The sequence below is a fragment of the Callorhinus ursinus genome, unplaced genomic scaffold (genome assembly GCF_003265705.2).
Source record: "Callorhinus ursinus isolate GAN/ISIS: 27379988/994484 unplaced genomic scaffold, GSC_fseal_2.0 scaffold6, whole genome shotgun sequence".
Lineage (NCBI taxonomy): Eukaryota > Metazoa > Chordata > Mammalia > Carnivora > Otariidae > Callorhinus > Callorhinus ursinus.
The window spans coordinates 70,628,371-70,635,290 of NW_027397068.1; positions in this window are offsets into that span (position 1 = coordinate 70,628,371).

Genomic DNA, 6,920 nt, shown 5'->3' on the forward strand with positions numbered 1-6,920 from the left:
AGGTCTTGTTCATCACTACATCTGTACTTCCTGGTACACAGTAAGTGCTCGATGATAGTTGAGAAGTGAATACATGACCTGCACCTGATAGAATCAATGTTTATAACTTACATTCAGTTTGTTTATTTCTCCAGTCACTTCGTGGTGACTTTCATCAACAGGAAGCCTACCTGTTTTTGTTTGTCTTTATTTATTTATTTATTTACTTACTTACTTATTTCATTTTTTTAGTAGGTTCCACATCCAGTGGAGCTCCACACCCAACATGGGGCTCAACCTCCTGCCCCTGAGATCAAGACCCGAGCTGAGATCAGGAGTCGGATAGCTTAATGGACTGAACCACCCAGGAACGCTGAAGCCTACCTGTTTTTAGATCAGTGGTTTACAGGGGTATTTGAAAGAGAGAAAGGTTGCCATTTCTGGTCTGGATTAGCAAGGCCCACTGGAGAAGGCAATGTGAAGGGACACTGGCATCATCAGCATGATTACAGACCCAGGCGGTGCAGACACATGCGTAGAACCGTAGAACCAATCAGATGTCGGTTAAATGTCTATAAGCTTTATGGCCTGGCCCCTGGGGAAGATGAAAAGAATACAAATTCAAACAGGCAGTGAGGGATTAGACAAAGCTAACTGAAATCTTAATGGGGATGGGGGTTTCCATTATGCCCCATCAGGTAGTAATGTTGAAAGAAGTTTTAGAAGATTATGCTATCTCCTGAACCCAGGTGGCAAGAGCTTTAAGATTAACACACTAGGCAAGATGAGGACTTGGAGTCCCTTGTTGTCTGACTACAGGAAAACTCACAGGTCCACCACTGATGCAGGTAGGACTGCCCGGGACAAATGCAGTCTTCTCTAGGACTCAGTTGCCTGGCCAGTAGTGATTCTAATACCTTGAGAAGATAAAACAAGTCGTTGTGGGGTGATGAAATTGTGCCCTCAATGGACGGACTGTATTTCCAGCCCTAGGAACATTTAGAATTAGATGTTGAAGTAAATCAAACCATAATATTCATACTTTTGTGTAGTTCAGGAATACGTTTGAAATCATTGAGAAAATCGGGATGTACTTGGATTTCATTGTAATAAGAGAATTGGATGTATTGGAACAAAGACAGACTAGCCTTGTGATCCCAATTTAAAATGTGTAATTAAGTAATTGATTTTAGACTTGTGCTTTATATAAAGTACAAAAATTTGATTAAATTTATAAACAGTATTTGAATGTTTAAGTGAACTGGAGAGTCACAGTAGTTATAGGTTTAATTTATTACATTTATTACAGTTGTATAAATCTGCTTAGGGTAGACATTTGAAGTAGTTCAAAAGAAATTTGAGTAAGTTAAATTTGTACCTGCAGTTTAACATATTTGAGGGGATTTAATTAACCAAGATGTAAATGGGTGTGATTGTTTAAGGGAGTTTAGTCTGTTCAACTTGATATAACTGGCCATTAATGAAAGAAAAACTGGAATTATTCTGGTTTTACTAGATGTATAAATAGACTAAGAGTTGTAATTTGAACTTGGAAGCCCAAGGAAAACTCAGCTTGAAAATCCAGCATGCCTTTCTCCTTTTCAGTCTCCTAAGGCCTTTGCACAGGAGGCTCTCGGGTCCCTGTGGCTTTATGAGATCAGTGGAGGGGCTGCCCACGCAGCCTGGGGGATGAGCAGTGAGATGTGCTCCTGCCTTTCTAGAAGGGACCAGGGACTTACCCTGCTTCAAGGATCAAAAGGAGATCTGGTTATGCTTCTGGGGCAGGTGCACTGCCAGAAAGCCAGGTAGGCTCTCCCGAAAAAAAGAGGGTCTCAGAGACAGGGGCCAGCATGGGATGAAATCAGACCATACTTGACAGAGCCTGAGAGACCACCCCCTAAGCCCCAAAGTTTTGCTTACTTAAATTTGCCTTTAGCTACTAAAACTCATGAGTGAGTTTTTGCACAAGATTTTCATTAAGATTGAATGGAAGATCTATTTCAGAGAGAGGAAATGATGTTATCAAAGACTCAGAAATATGACTGAGCCTCTTCTGGGAAAGCCTCCCTATTCTCCCAAGTTGAGATAGAAGCATATTTTCCATACTCCCCAAGTGCAGCTGCCCAACGTTCACACATTCCTTCCCCGCTCTGTCTTGGGATCATTGGTTGTTAGGTTTCTCTTCCTTTCTAGACCAAGAGCTCCTCAAGGGCAGGAACTATGTCTTTTTTTTTGGTAGTCGCAGCACCTAGTCCAATCCCAGATACTCAGCAGACACTGAGTAGATGCCTGTTGTATGACTAAAGGAATAGTCCAGGTATAAGAGATACGGGCTTGAATGTGCAAATGGAGAAGGTGGATGGACCCTCAGTACTTATTTCAATTTCCTTCTGGCCGCCTTCCTGTACTGCAGAGGCCAGAAAGCCAAAGCTATGTTCCCAGACTCCCATGCAAACAGTGTTCTGCATGTGGATTACATTCTACCAAATTCATGCACTCCAGTGAAGTGGGAAGAGAGATGAGGGCCATTTTCACCAGAGATCCACCTGAGTGTTCTTGTTCTGGGGGTCATTCCTGGAGGTCCGTCTGAAGAAGGCTTCTCCAGCCGCCCAATAATTCCTTAAGCCGTGGATTCCCTGTATTAAATCTCTTTCTACTCAAGGTAACTGCAGTGGTTTCTGTCTCCTGCCTCCAAACTCTGATTGACATAACAGAAAGGAGAGAGGGACCAAGATGAAGGAAAATTCAAAGGAAGACTCAATAGGACTTGATAACACGGTGTGGAGAACAAGGAAGATAAGGCAATGAGAGGTGCCACGAAATGTAGTTGGAAATGAGAAGCACCACAAGCCCAGATATGTGGGGTAGGTGAGTTGTTCAGTTTTAGTCTGCATTCACCATGCTAGTGGATCATGTAAGTACAGATGTCTATGCGAGGATCGGAGAATGAAATCAGCAAATACCCAAGCAAATTCTAGTCACTAAAAGTGTGTGTGTTGGGGGGGTGGGGAGGTAGATAAGCTCCCTGAAAAAGACATTGTAGAGAAAAGAACCAAGAACCACTTCTTACTCATTTTTATACTTTTAAAATAGAAGTATAATATACAGTAAAGGGCTCACATCTTGGATACTCAGTTCAATGAATTTTTACAAAGTGGACACAAATGAGTAGATCAAAATATGAAATATTGATGGCACCCAGAAACCTCCTTCACACTTCCTTCCAGCCAAAAACCTTTCCAAAGGTAACCATTATTCTGATTCCATTATTCTGATTGCCTGCACTGTGGATTTTTCCTAGTTTTTGAACTTTCTATAAATGAAATCATACAGTATACTTTTTTTTGTCCTGTGTCTGTTTTTTTAAACTTAACATGGTATTTGTGAGATTCATCCATGCTGAACATTTACCAATAGTTTGTTTGTTTTCACTGCTGTATAGTACTCCATTCCACAATTTATTTATGTATTCTATTCTTGATGGATATCTGTGTTATTTTTAGTCTGGGGCTATTATGAATAGTGCTGCAATGAACATTCTCCCTATATATGTCTTTTGGTGCATTTCTGTTGGGTACATACCTAGGAGTGGAATTGTTCGGGAATAGTGTATGTGTTTAGCAGATTATGCCAAGTCATTCTTCCGAAGTGTTTTTTTCAGTTAGTTTTTGTTGCATACAAACCACCTGAAAATGCAGTGGCTTAAAACAATAACTCATTGTTCCCCGGATCAGTGCAGTGGACTGGAGTCATTTGGGATGGTTCTTTGTGCTCTGTGTGTGTGTCAGCTGGATTCAGTCCTGCATTAGCAGTCAGCTGGTGGCTGGTGGCCCCATTCACTTGTCTGGTAGTTGGCTGGTCGTCAGTAGGAGCAATGGGGCTAACTTAGCATTGGAGCAGTCATAATCCAGCAAGCTGGTCTGGGTTCATGCACATGGTGATGGTGGCAGTTTGCCAGGAGCAGCAAAAGGGAGCAAACTCCAACATACCAGGTCTTTTCAAGCCTTTTCTGGTGTCACATTTGCTAATGTCCCATTGGCCAAGGCATGTCACATGGCCAAGCCCAGGTTCAAGGAACAAATGGAGAAATAGAACTTTTGGAGGGAGAAACTGCAACATTAGTTGCAAATTGCATGTGTCAATTTCAAACACATACACAGATGGGTATAGCATGTGGCCATTTTTAAATATGCCACAGCATTGCCCTGATTTATACCCCCACCAGCAGGCATGAGAGATCAGTTGTTCGTGTCCTCACCAATACCTGGGATTATTCATCTTTTTCATTTTAACCATTCTGCTGGGTGAGTGGTGGCATTTTATTGGGTTTTTAAATTTTTATTTTCCTGATGACTACTGATACCAAATATCTTTCTTGTGCTGATTGTCCATTTGGATGCACTTTTTTTTTGGAAGAGCCTATTCAAGCCTTTTGTCCATTTTATATTAGACATTAAATTTGTCTTCTCAGTTTTTTATAGGACACACACACACATATATACATATAGATTCGTTACTTATATATGCTCATATCTTATCACTTGCTTTTTCATTATTTTCATTATTCAATGGTTTCTTTTGATAAAAGAAGTTATTAATTTTAATAAAGTCCAATTTTCCACCTTTTTTTACTTTTAGTGCCTTTCATGTCCTATTTGAGAACTCTTTGCCTATCCCAGGTGATGAAGATATTGCCCTAGGTTATCTTAGAGTAGCTGTATCATTTTACCTTTCCCATTTAGGTCTAATGATCCACCTGGAATTGATTTTGGGGTGTAGGTAGGCGATTAAGGTTAATTTTGTCCCATCTTGATACACTACCATTTATTGAAAAGGCCACCTATTTTCCCTAACTCTGTTATAGTGCAGTGACCTATTTTGCTTCCTTATTTAATTTACCTTTCCAATCAGTCTTGAGATCTGGTAGTGTAAGTCTTCCAACTTTCTTTTCTTCACCAAGCTTGTTTTTGCCTTTTTTTTTTTTTTGGCCCTTGCATTTCCATATAAATTTTAAAATCAATATGTCAATTTCCAATTTGTCAGCCACCTTCAGGCACTTTTTTAAAATGGAGATTGCATTGAGCATCGAGTCTATTCATTGGTTTGAGTAGAATTAACCCTTAAAATATTGGATCTTCTAATCCATGAACTTGGTATATTCTTTCATTTATTAAGGTCTATTTAAAATTCTCTCAGGAATATTTTGTAGTGTTCAGCAAAGAGAGTTCACACATCTTCTGTTGGGTTTATTTTTATCTATTTGACAATTTTTTGCTGTTATTGTAAGTGGTATAGTTTTTTAAATTTCATTTTCTTTTTTTTTTTTTTTTTTTTTGGCTAGCACACAGAAATAGTGTTTGCCTCCAAGGTGTCTTACTGTTGCCCTTTTGAATTTTTTTTTTTAGATTTTATTTATTTATTTGAGAGAGAGAGAGAGAGTGGTTGAGAGAGAGCATGAGCAGAGGGAAGAGAAGGGGCAGAGGGAGAAGCAGACTCCCTGGTGAGCAGGGAGCCTGATGCAGGGCTCCATCCTGGGACTCTGGATCATGACCTGAGCCGAAGGCAGATGCTTAACTGACTAAGCCACCCAGGCGCCCCTATTGTTGCCCTTTTGAAGATAATATGTCTTTTTTCTCTTTACTATATGACTTTTCCCCCTTAGCTCTTGTTTTCAGTCTTACTATGACATTGTCTTGGTGTGGTTTACTTATGTATTTATCTTGCTTCAAGGTCATAGAACTTCTTGAATCTGTGACTTCATGTCTTCTGTCAGTTTTGGGAAATAGTTTCTGCCCCGTTCTTTCTCCTTTCCGGGGGCTTTAATTACACATGTATTCAAGTTTTCCGCTATCTACCATATATCTCTTTCACTCTTTTCAGGTTTTGCTCCTCTGTGCTTCAGTCTGAGTTTTTTTTAATGGATCTATCTTCCAGTTTGCTAACTCTCTCTTCTGCTTATCATCCATCAATAAATCCAGTTTTAGAGTTCTCAATTCAGTCACTGCACTTTTCAGTCTAGAATTGCCATTTAATGCTTTTTAAAAATAGATAGCAGTTCTTGGTGAAATCCTCCATATATTTATCTATTTCCATGACCAATTCAATCACAGTTATTTTAAAGTCAGGGTCTGAGAACCTTAATATCTGGATCACATGTGTTTCTCTTTCTATTGTCTTGGCTTTTCCCCCCCTTAAATCTTAGTCATTGGTCATACTCTCTGGTATGCCTGGTAATTTGGATTGAATGATGGGAATTGTGTGTAACAAATCTTAGAGACTCTAGATGATGACTACCTTCCTGCAGAGAGGATTTAATTTGATTTTGGCAAGCAGATCACCATGACCCAATCAGGAATTGAGCTGATTGGAGCGGAGTTTCAGTATTTGTAAGGGCTCTTCTATCCCTGAATTATTGCACCTTTTCCTAGAGTATGGTCCTTCAGGGGTCTCAGCTGAAAGTTTGGAGTGTGTGCCAGGACTCCTGAACTCCAAGTTTTGTCTTCCTAGCATCATAGACCACTAAAGTCCCTGATGACCTAGTCTGAGAAATTGTCTGTTGCGTGGTTGCTTGGTTTCTTCCTCTGGGACTTTGTCTAATTAATTTAGGGAGAGGTCTATGCCTTGAGGGCAAATTGCACAGGGAATGTGGAATTCACTTCTCTGGGATGCTGGATCCCCACATCCTTTCAGTTTGAGATCCCTGAATTCTACTTTTCACCTCCCTAGCCCAGTGAGACTCCTATAGCACTTGATCACTTAATGTACATCTGTATGCATGCATGCGTGCATGCTTGTGTGTGTGTGTGTGTGTGTGTGTGTGTGTGTGTGTGTGTATGTGTGTTTCTCTCTGGCCTCTATACTTCAGCAAATTCCCTGGGGAATAGCAGTGGTAACTATCTGGCTCACTTTTGTGTATTTAATTTCTCTTCAGGATCTTGACC